A 23,191-nucleotide genomic window follows, 5' to 3' on the forward strand; every position below is an offset into this window, starting at 1 on the left:
GGTGACCGGCTTGGCTTAACAGTGAAATCCTTGCTGATCTTAAACACAAAAAAGAAGCTTACAAGAAGTGGAAGATTGGACAAATGACCAGGGAAGAGTATAAAAATATTGCTCGGGTATGCAGGAGTGAAATCAGGAAGGCCAAATCACACCTGAAGTTGCAGCTAGCAAGAGATGTTAAGAGTAACAAGAAGGGTTTCTTCTGGTATGTTAGCAACAAGAAGAAAGTCAAGGAAAGTGTGGGCCCCTTACTGAATGAGGGAGGCAACCTAGTGACAGAGGATCTGGAAAAACCTAATGTACTCAATGCTTTTTTTGCCTCTGTCTTCACAAACAAGGTCAGCTCCCAGACTACTGCACTGGGCAGCACAGCATGGGGAGGAGGTGACCAGACCTCTGTGGAGAAAGAAGTGGTTTGGGACTATTTAGAAAAGCTGGACGAGCACAAGTCCATGGGGTTGGATGCGTTGCATCCGAGAGTGCTAAAGGAGTTGGCGGATGCGATTGCAGAGCCATTGGCCATTATCTTTGAAAATTCATGGCGATCGGGGGAAGTCCCGGATGACTGGAAAAAGGCTAATGTAGTGCCCATCTTTTGAAAAAGGAAGAAGGAGGATCCTGGGAACTACAGGCCGGTCAGCCTCACCTCAGTCCCTGGAAAAATCATGGAGCAGGTCCTCAAGGAATCAATTCTGAAGCACTTAGAGGAGAGGAAAGTGATCAGGAACAGACAGCATGGATTCACCAAGGGCAAGTCATGCCTGACTAATCTAATTGCCTTCTATGATGAGATAACTGGCTCTGTGGATGAGGGGAAAGCAGTGGACATGTTGTTCCTTGACTTTAGCAAAATTTTTGACACTGTCTCCCACAGTATTCTTGCCAGCAAGTTAAAGAAGTATGAGCTGGATGAATGCACTATAAGGTGGATAGAAAGTTGGCTAGATTGTCGGGCTTAATGGGTAGTGATCAATGGCTCCATGTCTAGTTGGCAGCCGGTATCAAGTGGAGTGCCCCAAGGGTCGGTCCTGGGGCCGGTTTTGTTCAATATCTTCATAAATGATCTGGAGGATGGTGTGGACTGCACCCTCAGCAAGTTTGCAGATAACACTAAACTGGGAGGAGAGGTAGATACGCTGGAGGGTAGGGATAGGATACAGAGGGACCTAGACAAATTAGAGGACTGGGCGAAAAGAAATCTGATGAGGTTCAACAAGGACAAGTGCAGAGTCCTGCACTTAGGACAGAAGAATCCCAGGCACCGCTACAGACTAGGGACTGAATGGCTCGGCAGCAGTTCTGCAGAAAAGGACCTAGGGGTTACAGTGGACAAGAAGCTGGATATGAGTCAACAGTGTGCCCTTGTTGCCAAGAAGCCCAATGGCATTTTGGGATGTATAAGTAGGGGCATTGCCAGCAGATCGAGGGACATGATCGTTTCCCTGTATTCAACATTGGTGAGGCCTCATCTGGAGTACTATGTCCAGTTTTTGGCCCCACGCTACAAGAAGGATGTGGAAAAATTGGAAGGAGTCCAGCAGAGGGCAACAAAAATGATTAGGGGACTGGAACACATGACTTATGAGGAGAGGCTGAGGGAACTGGGATTGTTTAGTCTGCAGAAGAGAAGAATGAGGGGGGATTTGATAGCTGCTTTCCACTACCTGAAAGGGGGTTCCAAAGAGGATGGATCTAGACTGTTCTCAGTGGTAGCACATGACAGAACAAGGAGTGATGGTCTCAAGTTGCAGTGGGGGAGGTTTAGGTTGGATATTAGGAAAAACTTTTTCACTAGGAGGGTGGTGAAACATTGGAATGAGTTCCCTAGAGAGGTGGTAGAATCTCCTTCCTTAGAAGTTTTTAAATCAGGCTTGACAAAGCCCTGGCTGGGGTGATTTAGTTGGGGATTGGTCCTGCTTTGAGCAGGGGGTTGGACTAGATGACTTCCTGAGGTCCCTTCCTGATATTCTATGATTCTATGAAATATATATCAAGTGTGAAAAGGGGAAAATAGAAATCTATGAAAAATCATATGAATGAGTGGCAGGAGAAAATTTCCAAACCTCTCTACAATATTAGAAACTATTTTAGGCAAGCTGTCATAATTCTCTGATTCGAAAGAGTGGTAGGTTTTTGTTTTTTGTTTTTAAGCAAATGTATTGGTAAGAACAGTTAGCTTTTCTATTTTCTCCACGCGCAGAAATGTATTTCTAGCTTGAATTAATAATTATGCTGATGAGCCCAATAGTGTTATGCGCTATTCTAGATTGCAATGAAATGTGTTATTAATTGTATAGTTTTGCATAATGCTTGGGCTTTTACCATAGTCTTTAGCACTTAGTATTTTGGGGGACAGAGGGGCTAGTGGTGCCTAAATACTTGTATATTTTAGCCCCTTAGTTTTAACCTTTGAGACACCATATTCATAAAAAATTACCATTTATATACCAACTATAATCATATCTCATATTGCTTTCCATTTTGAGAGTCAGATTTTTTAGCAATATGAAAAAATAAATTAAAGTACTTATGTAACTTTAGTGCTTTCTTCTTTGAAACATTTCACGCTGTCCATAACCATTTGGATACACTGGTCTAACTTCTTCACAATCTTTGACTTAGGCTGCATGGTATCTGCATGGCTTGTTTGTGGTTTGGTTTGGGTTTGATTTAGGGAACATTTCTTTTTGCAGGTTGGGCCAGTCATGGGCCTCGTACCCTATTGTACTAGGTGCTGTACAAACACAAAACAAAATACTTCTCCCTGTCCCGAAGAGTTTACAGTCTAAGGGTACAGCTACACCACAAATTAGGGTGTAATAGCATGGACAGACATACCTATACTTGCTTGAATTTAGGTAGTACAAGTAACAGGGTTTCTGGTGAGCTTGTAGGGGGTCAGCGGGCCCACACTGAAGTGTATGCCGCCATGCCTTTCGCCATGTTGTTACCCAGGCTGGCTGGATTAAAGCAAGTACACTACAATTACACCTCAATTTGTGATGTAGATGTACCCTAATTCCTTACATTGACTTCAATGGGCATTAGTTCAAGCCCTTGTTGCTTCTATTCATCCTTTTCTCTTCTATATGTTGTCTATTGGGGCAGGTACTGGATGCCTGATCCTAATCTCAAACTGGCATAAATCAGGAGTAACCCCAATCAAATCAACATAAGTGAGAGGAGATTCAAGCCCACTGTCTTCATTTTTATCCTTAGTTTTCTATCTAAATAATAGCAACTCATTTTACTCTTAGATGCTCTGTTTTCTTTTATGAATAACAATAAATAGAATAAAGACATCTAAATTATTTGGGGAATCATCTGTTGGGGAAAAAGTTTCTTGACTAATCTTTATTTTTATTCAGAAGGCATTTGCTTCATAAAATGAGCTGACATTTAATACTCAATCAAGAGTTCCATCTACAACTCTTGTTAGCAGAAACAAGCACAACCACTATGCAGTAGTTAAATCATAAAACAATTAGGAATAATAGCTCCTTTAGGTAATAATATTGCTAAATAATGTGTGACTTGCTTTAATTGTGTAAGATCTTTCTGACTGACTTCAGATCACATTTTAAGACAAAGGAAACGTTTGCAGCCCCAATCTTGCATGAAAAAAACAGAGATTATTTAAAGGTACAAAGAACAAACCACTCAAAGCTTGTGGATGTGCTATTAACCTTGTTGTTCATATGCCTGAAGGTGATTATTAAGCTTATCTGGAGAGAAATGTGTCTCATAGGAAAGCACTGGAACCATATAAGACACTAGAATGAAAAGTGAAATTCAGAATGAGAACACTGCTTCATGATCCCATACTGATTATGAGTGTGCATGGGTATGTGTGGAGCCTGAAACTGTGCAAGTGATGCTATGGTAATACAAATAATAAATAGCCATAAGTGAGCACCAGAAAAGAAACAGGAATTATAGAGCACCAGAGAAAGGAAAATATACCTGAGTTAGGATTCTGATGTGATTGAAAGTTTCCCTGTTCAAACACTGTAGTATCTGGCCCTTTATATTGCTTTCCTTGAAATCCTCTCCAATATGTAACAGACATTGAGCATCCAACGTTCCTCTTTAACTGTCAAAATATTAACTAAAAAGAAGTGTACAATAGTACCATTTTGTTTATTTGATGGGTGGATTGGGAAGAGAGACCTGAAATATTACTGTGAGAGCTAAGGAGAGCATTTTTATCTCAGGCTGCTTGGAAATTTTCCATCTACACTTTTTTTTTTTTTGATGGAAGGTTGGGGTTTCAACTAAGCATTATTTTATGACAAGTGTCTGCTTTTTGCAGAAAAGTGTCTACATTTTGTTAGAAAACTAAAAATATTTTGGTTTGGTGTCAACATTTTTCAGTTTTTGATGAAAAGTCAAAATTTTCTTGGAGGGGGGGAGGGAGAAGCCATTTTCAGATTAGCTCTGGTTTTATCACTTATTTGCTTTTTGCTCCCTTTTTTAACTCTTTAATTACCATCTAATTTTTTTTAGAGCTGGTGCGTGAGAGTTTGGAAACAACAACCCAGCAAGCAAGCTTAGGAGAACAAGCTTATTCACTTACAGTTTTGATCTGTTACTTATTACTCACACTTAAAAACAGGATTACATAAAGGAAATCATTGTGAGTTAGTTGATTCAGTCCCTCATTCTATTTGGTAGACTGGTAGCATGTAAGCATTTAAATGGTGTTGAATGACATCCTAATGAGAGGTGTGAAGGACTCCTACAGTTCTTATTTGCATCTTTCTAAGGAACAGAGGGGAAATGTCTACTTTTGAAAATGTTTTGCAACAAATTGCATGACAGTTTTAAAAGAATTGACAGTCACTACCACAATTCACAATGATGTCTCACTCTGAAGACCCCTTTTATTTAGTTTTTTGATTTGTCACATCACATTGTAACATGTCATAATTGTAGAAGGAGATATTGTGTTATAATATAATGAGGTACCACACTCCTGAAGTTGGACTTTTTTGTATCTAATGTATCCAACAGATAATGAAGAGCCCCATCATAGGCTTTCATTGCTTGTGACCTTGAAAGAATAGGCCAGTGTTGCCTGTATCCAAATTCCTATGGATAGTATGAAACATTTCAAAGGATGATTTTAACAACTCCTTACATATTTTATTCTAAAAGAAAATGCAGAATTTTATACTCCCAGTTTTTATCACAGAGTATATCATCTGTAAGAAAATCTCTTCAAAAATGAAATCCCCTGAGGAATAAGAGAAAATGAAACAAAAAACAAAAAATATTTTTGCATAAGTAGACTGGGTAAAAAATATCAGCTAATATTCTAGATGATTTAATATCCAGAACAATATAGATTCAGGCCAGGATATGGGTCAGAAACATCTTTACTGTCATTGATGAACTATCTCCTGTTGTCAATGGACAGTTAGGGACACTTCCATTCTCATCTTGGTAGACCTCTTTGCACCCTTTGACACTGTTGACTGTGAGATACTGCTGTTCTGCCTCAGGGAGGTGGCAGAGGTTTGAGGGAATCCACTAAAATGGAGAGATGCCCCCAAGAGTAGTGATGTTAAATTGCACCTAGGTCATTCTTTTGTGAAGTCACACAAGGATCAATATTCTCTCTGGTCCTGTTCACCAGTTAAATGCCACCAGCTGGTGAGATGATCAGAAGACTTCAGTTGTGGTGAATCAGAAACATGGGTGGATACTAGTAATCTAGACAGAACTCTCTTTGAACTCAGTAAGGTTCCCAGGAGCTACACAGGATCACTAGAAAACATATGTTGCAAAAGAATATTAAGACCGTACAATAAACCCCTTTCTCAGCCTTTTCTGCTTTCCCATGCAGTAATTTGAATAGCTGATGCTACTTTGGCTGGGAATTTTGCAGGTCTGAGTCTGAGGCATGTATTAGGAAACATGCATCTACTCAAAATGCATGTACGGATTCAGTATGGACCTTAAGAACAAAACAGGGATCTGTCCAATTGTCCAATTTATGTTGGAAGTTTTTTGAGAAATTCTTCCTTGGCAAAGCACTCATTATGCCAACGTTCATTCATTTAAAGTTTTTGTTGAAGTGAGGTTTTAATGGAGTGTTAGATTACCTTAATTAGTGTTACCATAAGACCAGCCATATGGTCAGACCAATGGTCCATTTAGACAATTATTCTGTCTTCTGACAATGGCCAGATGTTTCAGAGGGAATGAACAGAACAGGCAATCATTTAGTGATCCATCCGCTGTTGTCCACTCCCATCTTCTTGCAGTTAGAGGCTAAGGATATCTAGAGCATCTCCATAATTAAACGATGCACCAAATATTGCACACAAATCTTATATAACTACTATCACTGTAGGATACGATAAGTAGGATGGCACAATATCAGGAACATGCTACTGTATGATGGGATTAAGTGATCTCTAAGTATCTGAAATGAAGGTAGACAAAAAAGTACAGAAGGTGACATTAAAGAAAACCACAAATCCAATATATTACGATGGTGATAGTAAAAAAAAAATCTAGGTAACAGATGAAATTGTTGATAGTGCACATTATCAAGAAACAAATCTCAGAGAGTTTGAGCACTGCTGTTACTTTTTTCACAAGAAAGGTGACAAAGGGAGACATAAAGAACCATAGACTTACCAGCTTCCTGTCCAAAGCATAGAATGTCTTGTTTTCACCAAAGTAAATGGCCCTATACAGTGTTGGTGTTCAGTCAACCAAAAGAACAGGCAGACTTTCAATCAGGTTCTCCAATGTAGATCACTTTTATATGATCAATGAAATACTGTTTTCAAAAGTTTGAAAGAAACATATCTTCTTAGTATGCTCTGGAAATAGCTCTTCTGCTTAAACTGTGACATGATTTATATTAGTATGACTCCAGTTTATTGTGAAAGTAAATACTACTAGTCCCGAGAGGGAGCTATTCAAGTAACTTCTATTCTGGATTCCTTTTGATGTGTACAGTGGGTACATTTAAAAATCTTGTTATAGTCATTCAATCACAAACTGTTATCTTGTAGAAAGTACAATTATTGAATTTCGTCTTTCCTCCAGCATGGTTGACATTATCCCCATTTCTGCTATCTTTTCTGTGACCAATAAGTGCTGACCATTTTTTCTTGGTTAGCTATGCAGATCCAGCCATTCTGCATATGTACCTTTCAGTTGTAGTATGTCTGGGTTACTAGGGCACACACTTATGTGCAGTAGGGAGCAGCTGTGTTTGTTCATCCTTCCACATTCAAGACGAGCAGAGTTAGTGTATTATACAATATGCCTAATATATAGCATATTTCCAATGATACATGTTTATTCAAAGTCTTTAGGAACCTTATTAAAAATGGGTATTTAAAATACATATATATATGTAAACAGTGTACCCCTGTATTAAATTGCAAGGCTCTGGTATTGTGGTAAAATTATAGGAGATTTTTTTTCAGATGCTGGATTTGAAGTAGGACCTAGAGTGCTCTAATAATGTAAAACCTGAATTTTATGGTTGGTGACAGCTATATCAAACTATATCATTAACTTATCTCTGTTATATATATGTACACACACACACACGTGAAACATATGCAAGTATGCAACAAAACTGCTAAATTCACTTATGTATCATTGAGAGTTTAAAACTTTGAGTCAAAATGATCAAAAAAGTGGACCCCCTTTTTCAAATATTTTACAGTACCATATTTTTTTTGTTTGTTGTTTTGTTTTGCTCCCTTTTCATATCCGAAAGAAAGTCCTACAACACCACGTGAGGTGATAAAGTGTAACTTATTGAGATCTTCCAGTTTTGCAAAACTGTCTCTTAAGCAATAAGTAGGAGAATTTCAGTATGTCACTGCAGTAACACTTCCGTTTCTTAGAAGAACAATTGTAGATTTAGAGCCAAATGTTCAATGGAACTTCAAACTCGGATCTAATATAGTGGATGCAATTTTGTGTGCTCAAATTTTTTAGTTTTGGTTTTGGTTTGGGCCAGAGGAGAGTTATGCAGTTTTGTTATGGTCAAATATCAGCACATATAAACATTTTGATTTGTGCTAGCAAGTTTCACTTTGCACACAAATAAAGTTAAAGGCAGGATTCTGATACCTTTGCTCATGCTGAATAACATCTTAGTTCTTGAAAAGTCCCAATCTAGACAATAGGGATATTTGCAGAGTAAGTGTACCAGAATGTTCACCTCAGGAAACGGGGTGTGTAATTGGTGGGTCCATGAACACTGGTGATACATGTGCAAACTCTTCCCTTCTCCTTCTCTGGTTTGCAGTGAGTGGGAACAGCTCAAGCTCTCCCTGGTTTTCTCTGACCTTGTCTTGTCTGCAGTGCAGGGGTAAGCTGTGACTGCTTTCACTTGGAAGGGTCAGGGTGAGGAAGGAGGGATTGTTTCTGCTCACTGTTGCTTGCAGTCATTTTTAGCTTTGCCCAATCAGTTGCTTAGGCATGGGCCCAACGTTGCATCATGAGAAGGTATACCTCCATGTCTTGCCCAGCAAAGGGCTCCCCTCCTTCTGCAAACTTTCTCAAAAAGGCATGGGACCCAGGCTTTCTGCTAGGGTCCCTGAACAGTCCTGGAGATATAGAGGGGGCATTGCCCTCATGCCCACCCTCACACTTTTAGAACCCAGGGCCATTGGTGCCTGATAATAGTCATTGTTTAATAGTTTACTAACATAGTAGCCCCCACATTTAACCATACTCTGGATGCACGTCTCAATGTTTCTATGTCCACATCAATCTCTCTTTAACTAATTTGCACAGTTGATCGATCTGATTTGCAGAAACAGACTTCCAAATTGGGTGTTGCATAGCATTACTCAAAGTCTGAAGTTTGAAATTCATGCTGTGTTGGTTAGATATATTATGCAATGAAAAAAACAATGTTGAATTGTTCACAAACCAACAGCATGTGAATTTGGAAGTTGGAATTCAAAATATTTACTCTGAAATATTTGTCAGCTATTTCATTTATATAGTATAAAGAACAAAGCTGAGAAATTTGCAATAGTTTGGAATAACTGAGAATTTCACAAACTGCAAATAGAAAAAAAAATACTAATATATTCTTTCCTCACCTCTTCTGTCATAGAATCATAGAATATCAGGGTTGGAAGGGACCTCAGGAGGTCATCTAGTCCAACCTGCTGCTCAAAGCAGGACCAATCCCCAACTAAATCACCCCAGCCAAGGCTTCGTCAAGCCTGACCTTAAAAATCTCTAAGGAAGGAGATTCTACCACCTCCCTAAGGAACGCATTCCAGTGCTTCACCACCCTCCTAGTGAAAAAGTTTTTCCTAATATTCAACCCTAGACCTCCCCCACTGCAACTTGAGACCATTACTCCTTGTTCTGTCATGTGCTACCACTGAGAACAGTCTAGATCCATCCTCTTTAGAACCCCCTTTCAGGTCATCATACAGAAGTAGAGGAAAAAGAAGATGGCATTCCTAGAAGTCAATCCCCTTCATAACGAGGACCCCAAAATGGATTAAAGTTTTTCAAATATTATTTCAACAATATTGTACCATAACTTATGATGCAGCTGGAAAGATATTGATCCTTTGAAATCTTCAGGAAAATGGCAGTTTCAAATAATTTTCTAATTACCTAAAATGTCAACAACAATATAGAGGCTGCAGAGTAAAAATTATGCTGGCAGAAGTCCAGCAGCAAAATTAGAGCTATCCAGCTTATTGCGCTGAATACAGCATGCATGATTATGTGCCTTGTGGGCAGGTGGCATGTGCATGTATGTGCATTTGGTGCAAGCAGTTCATGGCCCTCAGAGACCAAGTACAGACTCTTGATGCCAGAGTGGCTGAATTGGAGGAGCTAAGGGAGACAGAGAGGTACATAGATGAGACTTTCTGGAACATAGTAGAGTTGTCCCAGCCCCAGCTTGACAGCCTCTGATCTGTTGAGGAGGATGAAAGTCTTGGGAAGAAGAACATCAAACTGCAGCAAAGGAGAATGATCGCACAGTTGGGATCGTCCTTCCAGATGATGCATGGTATACTCTTGCACTGAGGATCCCCTCTGTGGAAGGGAGCACCAGTTATTAGGAAGAAACGTGTAATAGTAATGAGGGATTTGGTCATTAGAAATACAGATAGTTGGGTTTGTGATGCCTGGGAAAACTGCATGGTGAATTGCCTGCGGGTACAAAGATTGCAGATCTCTCAAGATATCTAGACAGCCTTATGTGCATAGATGAAACAATGGTGTAAGGAGGAGAGTTTTAGATTTATTAGGAACTGGGGAACCTTTTGGAAAAGGAGGATCCTTTACAGGAAGGATGAGCTCCACCTAAACCAAAATGGAAACAGATTGCTGGCATGTAAAATTAAAAAGGTTGTAGAGGATTTTTTTAACTAAGGGCTGGGGGGAAAGGTAACAGGTGCAGAGGAGCACACCGTTTGGGCAGAAACATCCCTTGGAAAGGATCTATTAATGGGGATTCTCTGAATCCTAGTAAAGAGGAGAAGATAGAAGCAGATAAAGTACAGCTCGAAACTGAAAAGAAACAGTCAAATGAGCAGGGATCTCAAACACAAATCACCACAAGGGCCACATGAGGTCTAGTACATTGGCCCAAGGGCCGCATCACTGAAACCTTTTCATACAACGATACAAACGTGTAGTAAAAAATGAAGAGTAATATAGTATGCTATTAAAAGTCAATGTATTAACTTTTTTAAAACTATAATGTGAAAAGGGGTTTTAATAACATATAAACACCTGTAATTATTCCTTATGTGTTCAGTAACACTGATGACGATCTACACTAACAGTCTATCAACATAGCTGTAATGGCAGGGACTTTTTAAAGTAACTATTCATACAAAATACGTTGCCACTTTTAACAAACATTCTTCCCAACTACTCACAGCAAAGAATCATACATGCTGAACTTCATACCTCAGACTGCTCATTTAGTCCGTGAGGCCCCATCCCTGTCCCGCCTCTTCCCATCCCTTCCCCGCCCCCATTCCAACCCCTTCCCCAAAATCCCTGCCCCAACTCCACCCCCTCCCTGACCCTATTTCAACCCGTTCCCCAAATCCCTGCCTCAGCCCCGCCTCTTCTCCGCCTCCTCCCCTGAGCGCATGGTGTCCCCGCTCCTTCCCACTCCCTCCTGGAAAGTCCTAAGCTTTTTGGTGGTGGGAAGCACTGGGAGGTAGGCGGAGGTGTTTGGTGGTGGGAAGCACTGGGAGGTAGGCGGAGGAGTGGAAATTCAGTGCACTTGGGATGGGGGAGAAGAGGGTGTGGGGTGAGAGGGGAGCTTGGCTGCCAGTGGAGTAGGTGCCTATGGTGGGGCACAGGAAATAACTCCGTGGGCCACATGTTTGAGATCCCTGCAAATGAGAAAGAGTCCCCTTCAATTACAGCATGTGAAGGCAGACAACTAAGTACTGACAAATTTTATAAGTACTTTTATACAAATGCTAGAAGTCTAAGTAATAAGATGGGTGAACTTGAATGCCCGGGATTAAATTACGATATTAATAGAACAGGAATCACAGAAACTTGGTGAAATGATGATAATCAGTGGGGAATGGTAATACCAGGATATGAAATATATAGTAATGACAGAGTAGGTTGTGCTGCTGGGGGAGTGGACGAATATGTGAAAGAAACATAGAGTCACATATAGTAAAAATTTCAAATAATTCAAACTGTATCATAAAATTTCTATGGATAAAAATTCCATGCTTGAGTAAAAGTCTAACAGTAGAAATATACCACCAACCACCTAACCAGTATGGTGATGATGATTGTGAAATGCTCAGGAAGATCAGAAAGACTATAATAATAGAAAACTCAATAGTAATGGGAGATTTCAACAATGGGTACATGTCACCTCAGGATACCATGAAGAGAGAAAATTTCTAGACACCATTAATGACTGATTCTTGGAGCTGCTAGTCCTGGAAACCAAAAGAGGAGAGCCAGTTCTTGATTTAATCCTAAATGATGCACAGGATCTGGTCCAATAGGTGAATATAGCTGAACTGCTCAGTAATTGCAACCATAATGTAATTAAATTTAGTATCCTTTTTGGGGTTAGGGAAACAAAGAAGACCACCAAAATAGCATTTAACTTTAAAAAGAGGAATTACACAAAAATTAGGGAGCTAGTTAAATGAAAATTAAAAGGAACAGTCACCATAATGGAGGCTCAAATTAAATATATATCCAAATCTAAAAAAAAAAATAGTTAAAGGACAAAAAAAATCACCATGGCTAAATAACAGAGTGAAAAAGGTGGTCAGAGGCAAAAATGTATCTGCAAATTGTCACATAGACCAAATCTACATCAGAGACTTGTATGCCCAGTTTATGGACAGATCTCCATGGCAGCTTTGAAAGGATTAAGAACACAAGGACGGCCATACTGGATCAGACCAAAGGTCCATCTAGCCCAGTATCCTGTGTTCCAACAGTGGCCAATGCCAGTTGCCCCAAAAGGAAGGAACAGAACAGGAAATCATCAAGCAATCCACCCCCTGTCACCAATTCCCAGCTTCTGACAAACAGAGGCTAGGGACACCATCCCTGCCCATCCTGGCTAATATTCATTGATAAACCTATCCTCCTTGAACTTAGATTGCCTCTCCTTTTGGGGGTTCCAGGACCAGCTGCTCCTAGAAGCAGTCATTTAAGGTGTCAAGAAACTTTATTTCTGCATATCATCCTGAGGTGACATGTACCTAGGCAATATGGGGATAGTTGAAATCCCCATTGTTATTGAGATTTTTATAGCCTCTCTAATCTCCTTGAGCATTTCACAGTCACTATCACTATCCTGGTCAGATGGTCAGTAATATATCCCTTCTGCTATATTCTTATTATTCAAGCATGGAATTACTATCCATAGAGATTCTATGGAACAGTTTGGTTCATTTGAGATTTTTACTGCATTTGATTCTACCCTTTCTTTTACATATAGTGCCACTCCCCAACCAGCACGACCTGTTCTGTCCTTCCAGTATATTTTATACCCTGGTATTACTGTGTCCCATTAATTATCCTCATTTCACCAAGTTTCTGTGATGCCCATTATATCAATACCCTCATTTAATATGAGGCACTCTAGTTCACCCATCTTACTATTTAGACTTCTAGCATTTGTATATAAGCATTTAAAAAACTTGCCACTTTTTAGCTGTAATTGATGATGTAATTGAATGGGACTCTTTTTCATTTGACTGTTCTCACCAGATCCTACAAATATTTTATCATCTTCCATCCTCTCCTCCTTACTAGGACATAGAGAATCTCCATTAATAGAGCCTCCCCTAAGGGATGTCTCCGTCCGAACCACATGCTCCTCCACACCTGTTCATCAACTCTCTATTCATCAACTCTCTGTTGTTCTGGCTCTTGCTTTGTGTATTTCCTATTTGTAATACACTATATGAGGTGTGCAATGTGGTCGCCTAACTCACATGGTATTTTTTCTCCTACCTTACTCACTGGGCCCAGTGCTCCACTCTGTTACACCAGTTCTATTTCAATGTAGCTCTATTATCTTTGATGGAGTTGCATAGGCATCCTCATTCTCAATGACTCCCACGCTGCTAAGTTTTCAAGATAGCTGCACAAATGCTTCTAGTGGGAATAAAATGCATCTCTGCACATAGTTGCACAAATATTTGTATCACTTTCCCTTTCTGTAAATATTTTAAAAATAAACTATTTTTAGATTGAACTATTATTTTAGTGGATTTAATTAAATACATAATACACAGTCAGGATTCTGGATTTATGACATATCTGAAAGCCAGCACTTCTTATAGTCCAGTAGCATCTAACATCAACTTGTGGCATTGGAGCAGTACTGATTCAGATGAAGAAAAATACCAGCCAATGATTCATTGAAAGCACTTTCTCCAACATTTGGCTTTCCACTGCAATGGCTGATCTGAATCAAAGCTGCCATATGATGAGATCATAACACAGGATTGTAAATCATGTCATACCCTAGTGCTTTATGGTCCCTTAACCCATCACAATTTGGATACTAAAAACAAATGTAATTTAACAAATATAAATATGGCTCTTTCTGAAAACAAAGTGTGTGTTGAACCTGCCATATGTACTTGCTTAGTTTTGCCAGGTGAGAAGCTGGGGTATGGCATCCACTATAAAACAACTGAAGCAGCAGACTACAGATAAATTAGATAAATGAAATACAATTTAAGAGGGAAGTTTACAGTGGGGGGCTATCCCAATAAGTGCTTTGGTTTCAATCACAAGCACATCACTTTTTTTTCCACATAAGTTGATAATGAAGAATGATGACCTCATGTCTAGACCTAAGATTTTAACTTTGCTGCAGCTCTGGGGGCTTTAATTCATTTCAAAAAGCAATCAATCAAATACCAAAAACTGTCTGACTAATTACCTCTGAGAATTTCTAAAACTCTCCAGTCTTTTCTGATAGAAATGCAGGGTTGTTTTTGTTTTTGTTTTTTTAAATAAATTGCTTTGTTGAAGCACAGACTAAGTTGTGGTCACCTCTATTCTATTCAGTAATCTGTCAAAACTCAGTTATTGTGCACTCTCTCTACAGTCATTTTTATGGGGTTCCTTCTTACACAAGAGTAATTATCATTCTCTCCCAGCATTCTCCCATCTCTCTGGCAAAAATAAAAAACAATAGTACTTTAAATATCATGGAAATCTTAGGATTCAAAACAAATTCCTTGAAATACATTCTAAAATATTAATTTGAATAATCTGAATTGTTGGTATACTTCAGAAAAAAAAATGTTTTGGTAAAAAATCCCAAGGAAAGTGTAATCAACATATATGGAAAACAATTTTGAGGAAAATAAACTTAAGTAGAATGGGTTGAAAATGTTCCAGAGAAATGTTTTTCTATAAAAATTCTGTTTAATCAGAATTGAATTTTTTGGCAGATTTTGATTGGGGTTTTTGTTGTTGTTGTTGTTTTTTAATTGGAATATACTATTTTGATGATGTCCAAATGTTCCATTTTGACATTATCAGAATGAGCATTTCAATTTTTTGTTTTTAAAGGGCTTTTCATTTTGAATTTTTTATTTTGTTTGTTTTCATTATGTTTTTAATACTCAAAATAAAAACCAAAAGCTTCCATTTCATTGAAACTGAACATTTCACTTGACCCAAACTATTTTTTTTTCAATAATCCCATTTAATGGTAAAATTCGAAATTTCTTGGTTTTGTTCCAATTTAAAAAAAATTTTTTTTGAAATTTCATTTTTTTTTTGTGGAATGAAAATGTTGGTTCCTTTGGACCCATACTCCAAAGTGGGTTGGATTCTCCTTGCACAGCAGTCTGATACTCATACTGAACTCTCTTATAAAGTGCTTTGAGATCTACTGATAAAATGTGCTATATGGAAAGTAGGTATTTTCATGATTGATCTCAATGGAGTTACTTCTGATTTACATCCGTGTGAGAGGAGAATCGGGTCCGATATGTTTATAGGGTTCACAAAAATGTATTAGACATAACAATACACACAGGAACAGGAACACTGGAAATCTGAGGACTGATGGAAGCCTGAAAAGCTAAAACAGCAGTGTTCTTTCACAATAATGTAACAGATAATACTCACGAAGACATCTTTAAGACTCCATCCAAAGTATATTGAAAGGTGCTTTTGGCACTACTGTATTCCTAGCAGACATATATTGTCATTAGAGGTACAGCTGATACCACCACATATTATTAAGTTTGCCTGACACTTCCCCTTATAGGATCCTGTTTACATTTGTTTATAACTTTGACTAACTTAAACTGTTTGGGCTGAAATTTTATATGCCGGGTGTCTTCCTCATTTATTAAAAATGTCAGCCAAAATATTTCAGCCATTTCTGAGAATGAGACGAAGGGCAAATGTACTGTTTTTCCATGTTAAAAAATTATGTCTATCTTATCTTCAAACAAATCTGGTACCCTCATGCTTTGGAGCAGGGAACTGAAATTTGACAGGGTCATGGTTTTTTTTTTTTTTTTTGGTCAGGGATGTGCCTTTTGCCATCCATATGAAAATCTGCCCAAATTTGGCCTAGTTAAAAGATTTTGAGAAATTGCAGGTCACGCATACTCATTTGAGACTTCCTAAATTTGGAAACTAAAATCTCCAAGATTCTATCCTCTCTGAGCTTGCCCAACCGTCTCACAGCTTTTAATGCTAACCTGACTGATCATGCATCATCCCTTCACAGCTCCTCCATACAACAGGACTCCTCATGTACCATCTCCACAGGATGACTGAGCAGCCTTCATCCTCTCACAATAGGAGATAGGAATGTGGACAGTGAACCTGGAAGGGAAGACTGGGATAGGATAGGAAGGGAGAATGGGCTGGGACAAGGAGCCAGAGTGGGAAAGAGACTGGACTGAAACAATTGGGGGGAATGGGCAGAAGTCTGTGCCCACTAGAGAACACTCCCCTCCAGGGGCCAGAATGGAACCCAAAATTCCTGAGTTGCTCTATTCCTCTGCTGTCAGCAAATATCTGTGACACCTAATGGCAAAACGTGCCTGACCCCCCTCTAGTGCTGGGCCCCTTATAGGAAAACAATCTATTACTGCTATCCTACTCCCGTTAGACTCAAGTAGCAGAGGTCTGTGTGGTTACAAGTCTGCTGGTGGACCTTGCAGGTGTCAATATGATGTCACAATATGAAATATCTCTTTCTTCAGTTTGCTTTTGAAAAACGTAGGAAATCTCTCTCTCTCACTCACACACACAGAGGAAAAGAACAAGCAAGCAAACGAACAAACTGTTAAAAGAATATTATTAAGGTTGCAAAGTCAAGCACTCAGATGTTAGGAAATGTCAGAATTCAGCCCCCTCATGCATATGCTTTATGATACCGTCTTTAATAGATATGTTTTGCACATATGACAATGAAATTGTGGGGCTTTACATCAGTTTTAGTCTAGGCCCATCTCTGTTTAAAACACAATTATAAATATACACATATTTTTTAAAAAGATCCCTCTTTATGTTATTCATGGAGACTGCTAGATTCCAACTTAACACACGATTTGCTAACAGCTTCACCTAAATTATTGTCTAATTAAGCACTGGATAGCAGCCTAATTGTATACTTTTTCCTTAAATAAATTTCCCACACTCCAATAAGTGACTGTATCTGCCTTTTTCTAAGAGTAAGGCCAAAAGCAGGGAAGAGGAATGTTGTGGGGGAAAAATCCCTTTCATGATATGGGAGTAAGAAACTGTTATACGTTCCTGCAAAAAAGGGCAGGTGTAATTATTTGTAAGCAACAATATTCACTTTGTATTTAGCCCTTTTCTTTTTATTCATGAATTGCTCATGGACTGAGACTCTTCTCTACAAATGGTTTTGTTTTCTCATCAGCAGTCACTGAAACCTTTATGGCCCTAATCCTGGGCTTACTGACACCAGTGAAGAGATACTTCTGAGTTTATTAGGTTTTCGATCAGGCCTTATATGGCTATATTTCAGCCTAGAGTTTCTTCACCAACTGTTCACTTAAATACTACACTCTGTGCTTGATCACCTAAACACCTGAATAGTTGACTGAAGCTTTTTAAACAGTAGGATTATGCTGAGGAATAGCTACTAACATCTTTTAGGTACAAATAATAATAATTTATGCTGAAATTTGTGAGAATTTTGGGATTCGTGACCAGTTCACATGGGGTTTTTCAAAAGCACTCAGTGTTGTCCTAACTCTGCTCCCATTGAAGGCATTTTTACCGTTGACTTTAAAGGGAACTGAGATCAATTCTGATCACTTTTAAGAATCCCACACCTAAGGAATATCTGGCAACAGTTGAATTCTCACAAATAAGAAATAATACTACCTTACAAACAACATCTAAACTAACTTCCCACTTTGATCGGTGAAAATGAGTCATTATTTGTAGCATTTGACCAGTTCTGGCTCAAATTGTATGAAAGTGACATTAAGTCTGAAGAAATAAAAAAGGTAACGGCCTTTTAGAAAACAAAAGTTGCCATTTAATTTGGACTTGTGTGTCTCTAGAGAATTGTTTTGCGACTAAAAAGCCTAAGGATTTATGCCTCAGTTACAGAATTGCTCCTGTAAAATAAACCCTTTGCATTTCTCTTTTTAAAATATTTATTAATATTCATATTAATAACAGGAATCATACAGCAATTGAAGGAGGAAGAGAATATCAACAAGAGCAACAGTGCACAAGATTAAATTGGTAGCAGGTACATTTAAAGGCACAGAAGCAAAAAAGATTCTAATTATATTTGTTCATCCCAAATTCTAAGAGTATCATCAAGAACAAAAAAGTCCACTTGTCTGAATCAGAATAAGAAGGACTATACCGTTATTGTAAAACTGAAGAGGGGATCCACTTCAGCAGTCTATAAAAGTGTATACATCTTTTATGTTTGTTGCAGGCATTGCAACTACCTACTTGCCACCAAGAGATATGAGTTTAAAGTATCATGCTCTTTACAGGGCTTCAGGCCAAATAGCTGGAGTCATGGGTATAACAGACAATCATATCAAACAAGGTTTTAAATCTGGATACATATCTTAGTCCAAAAGTCCTGAACACATGGGCAAGTCCATTATAGTTGGAAAAAGTTTCCTCTTTCCTAATATATGTGAAGCACTGGTTATATCCCTTCATATATGTTCTTTTGAGTGGATTTAGAATAAGGAAACATGAGAAAATGAACTTAAGGGATACATTGTGGCAGCAGAGCCCCAGGTGGGAGCAGTGGAGTGACTGCAATTTAGGCAGATACAACACTCCATTGATTACACTGGGGAAACTGTCTGCTTCTTTGTATTTGGCATGAAAACACATTTCAAAATGTCAGAATTTCCCATGGATCAGAAATTCTGAGTTTCAACCAGCTCTAGTTAAAATCTGAGACAAAAAGTAGCAATTTTTTCCTCCCTACTGACCACATAATAATCCTGAGGCTATTTTCCAAACCACCAGCCTATACTATACTATCTATCTTCTGATTCAGAAGATTGTGTAGGTTGATTGAGAACCCAGGGCCTGACTGTTTTCATACATGTACTCAGAAGGAGAAGTTGCTTTACTGAAGTCAGGAGAATTATATGAGTGACACAGGTGTCACCAATGAAAGTGAAAAGAAAAGGAGTACTTGTGGCACCTTAGAGACTAACAAATGAAAGTGAGATTATCAGACCCACAGTCTCCCTTTATTGTAGAAAAATGAAGTAATATTATTTATACTAGTGTATATAGTTTTGTCTCAAATTATGACAAGGTAATAGGAAAATGCAAATGTCTCTCATGTTCTTTATGACTTTTTTCTAAGAGGCACTTTACAATGTACCTCTTCCATAATGCAATCCATTTCGCATATCATAAAGTCATTGCTGGAACGTGGAGAATGACAGTAGAAAAATGAATTCAAATCCCAGTTTCAGGTTATATATCTATATCTATATCCAACTTTTTCTATAGGGCAATGACAAAACATTATTACTTAGGTTATGTTCAATATTTAGAGAAAAAAATTATGCATACATTATGTAATCACATAAACTACTGTTTTCTGGGTAGACTGAAAACGTATCTTCAATACTCTTTGAACACCAACAAAATCAGCAAATGATTGCAACTGGCACTTATAATAAGCACTAGTTATGGTTGATGTATGAGATAATTATAATGCTTTGCAGGAAAATCTAATAAATCCCAGAACAGTTATTCTGTAAAATCTATTTTTATGGAAATGAGGGTATGAATATCCCATTTATTATATCAAGAAGGCTATATAGGCACTTCTGACAGTCTCAGTCAAAAGCAATGTCCACTCATGAAAGGTAATTGTTTCTGAAGTTTTTCACACACAAAATAGCAGGTGTTCTTTTTCCTGAAATTAATGGTTTAATATTAAAATATGAAAATCTTTATAATTTGCACAGCATGATGAACTTCTACAGGAGACATACATCTGTTTGACAGAGAAGCTCAAGGATTACAAAAATTGTGGTGCATATAATTCAATATTTTGGGAATTATTAATGTAATTAGAATTCTAGTCTGAATTTTACTTCCGCCATGTAGAATGCTCTAAGAATAAACAAGGCTTTGAATGTAAATATGCTTATGGTGGAAGTAGAGATGATTTGTAATAACCAACCACCAATTGCAATATTATAATTAAAAATAGGGGGCTAGAGTCTCCTCTCACTTACACCCATGTAAAACTGATGTATTTCCATTGACTTCAGTAGAGTTACTTTGGATTTTCACCACTATGAGAGCAGAATCATACTCACAATGTGCACTCATGTTCATGGAAAACAGAGAAGAAAGGAAAGAGGGAGGAGGAAAAAAGGGGGTTGGGGAAGATGTAGCATTTAGAAGGAATGCTGTTACAGTATCTTTAAGGGCCTTGGACCTTTCCCCTCACCCAGCCAATAAGCTGGAAGCAGGGGCCTGTATAAATACTGCCTTTTTCATAGCAGGGCAGATGCCTGTAAACATTGTAAGGAGTAAGAAGGCTCCTGAGGTTAGCTGGGAGAAGATGCTAGCAGGGGAAGATCTGCTGAACTCCCCCAACCTCCAGGTGGAAGGACTGATTGGGAAAAGGGCCAGCTGGAGGAGAAGTTGTCTGAGGCTATACAGCTGGTTTAAAGCAAAACTCCAGCTCTAACGGGGAAAGCTAGGAGGCTCTGGTCTTAAGGAGAGAAACAGAAGGATCATCTGAAGTACAACCCAGTTCTGGTAGGAGTGCTGGGACCTCCTGGACAGGAGAGGAAACTGACTAGCACTCTTGTATGGACCCAGACTGGGCATAAACTTGAGCAGCTAAATAAGTGACTCACATTTTGTAAAATGATTGAATAAGCCAAACCCTGCAAAGAGGGGATGAATTAATCTGGTCTGGGTACTTGTCTGAAAAGTCCCATAAGGGACTGAGTGCAATCAATGAGTCTGCAGGGCACCAACAGGCCAAAAGGGGTAGTGCGCGTGATGCACATGCCCTAGAACAGATATGCAATATCATTATTCCTAACAGTTTCTGCCAAATCCCTAACCTTAATGAAACTGTCAACAATATTTTGGACCACAGAACCCTGAATATTGTGTATACTTTCCTTTGATGTAGTGACCATTTCTGTTTGAATATTTACAACATGCACACTACAAAGAGAGAGAATTGGGAACTCTTGGTTTTCCTCATGACACCTTGCTGCTTTAGGTAAGGCTGCTGTTTCTTGTGCTGCTTGTTCTGTTGTGCTCAACCTGATTCATAAATCACCCAAGAATGACTAAATATGTACACATGGCCATAGAACCTTGGGGATATGATCTGTATAGCACAAATCTTTGGAGATATCCTGGGCAATGTGGAAAGGCCAAATGTCAGTACTGGAAATGCTTCTGAGGAATTTCTGTGACTTTTATGGTTTTGGAATATACAGGGTATAGCATATGCCCCCGGAGAGATAGCTGATGTTCTTGAGACTAGTATTTCAATCCTAATCCTGTTTTTTTCTGATGCGCCTGTTGACTGCCTTAAGGTTCATAATTGCCTTTTATCACTCGTTCTTCTGGGGTACTTCAAAATATATGGAATCAATACTTGAAAATCTGTCCAGTTCTGGGAAAGCTTCTAGAGCTTTCACCTCCAGAAGATGATTGATAGTTATTAATATTACTTCCTGCATCTCTGAATTGGTCATTGACAAATTTGCAATCTTGGATGCTTAAAGATTAGTATCTATAATTCATATTTAATTAGCTAAGGCAGCAGTTAAATTCCTATAAGAGGTATTGCAATATTGATGGAGGTGTCTACTTTTAGGCACTGTAGGCCCCGATTCAGGAAGGTCACTTACACATATGTTTAAATCCCTAAATCAATCAAGCTAAAGCAAGGGCTTATTCTTTCTTGAATCAGGGCCCTATTTGAAAAAATGGTCTCTTGATTCTGCGAATGATGTTAATGTGATTCTTAGAAACTACCAGTTCAATAGGTCATCTAATGAGACATATCTATCACAAAGATTTTAGGACTTTTTAAAACTAGACTGGAGAAAAGACTAGAAATGAGTAGAAAATGTACTGTAGGAAACAATCTTATACTGACAGACAGACAGATCGTCTGTTATTGGATCATTCATTCTTACACTTCCTGTACCCATCTGCCTGATATTAAGTTAATCAATATGTCCTTGAAGAGACAATCCCCCCCACTCATTGTAACAAAACTAGTGGCACAGTCATGCTACAGAGTTGCTTTCAGTTCTGGGGTTTTTTGGATGGATTTTATGCTGAACCTACCTCTGTTTGATCAATTTCTTGATGTAATACTGGAAGAGAAGTCTCTTCTACCAAACTCTTTGCCCTGAATGGAACCTACTAGAAGAACTATAAATTTAAATTCCTTCGTTTGTGCTTTGGGTGTGAAGAGAGATTCTTCCCCACCCCTTATCTTGTTCTGGAGTGCTGCTACTACTTTTTCCCAATACTTATATTCTCCAGAACATATCTCTGTTAGAAATTTTGAATGGATTACAAGATGTTTGCTTGCCAAATTGTTTTCTCTCCATGCCCTCCACCGCAGTTGTCTTCTAGCCAGTGAATTGGCAGTATTTCCCACTAGAGAAGGGCCGAAAAGAATCCATTGATGCATCTGACATAAATGCTTCAGCCAATGCTATAATCTTTTCTTACCTAAAACTAAACAAATCCTTAAGATTTGTGATTTAGGTCACAATAGCATTGAGGGAACTACAAATTGAAATTCTAAATTTAAAATTCTCTACCAGGCAGCCTCTATCCTCCTCTGTGACTGATGTTGAAGTTCAAAGTCCCTCTCTGAGAAATGACCACATTCTTTGCTCAGTCTGCAGCCTCAATCTTTGAGATATTAACTAAAGGCTAAATTAGCTTTTGATGTAAATGGATATCACTCCATGTAAGTCATTGGAACCATGGCCATTTACAGTAGCAGAGAATTAAGACTTGAGTGTGTTGTCTCCTTTTGAATTTTTCATAATCTTACATAATGGAAAGAAAGATTGCTTTTTCAGGTTGGTATCATTCACCTAAATAAAAGCTTTGGGCATTCAACGACAAGGACTGATTATATATTTTTTATATTTTGCAGGGAAATGTTTTGAGTTTGAGTTTATTACTTCCT

Source organism: Caretta caretta, chromosome 9 (assembly GCF_965140235.1).
Source record: "Caretta caretta isolate rCarCar2 chromosome 9, rCarCar1.hap1, whole genome shotgun sequence".
Taxonomy (NCBI): domain Eukaryota; kingdom Metazoa; phylum Chordata; order Testudines; family Cheloniidae; genus Caretta; species Caretta caretta.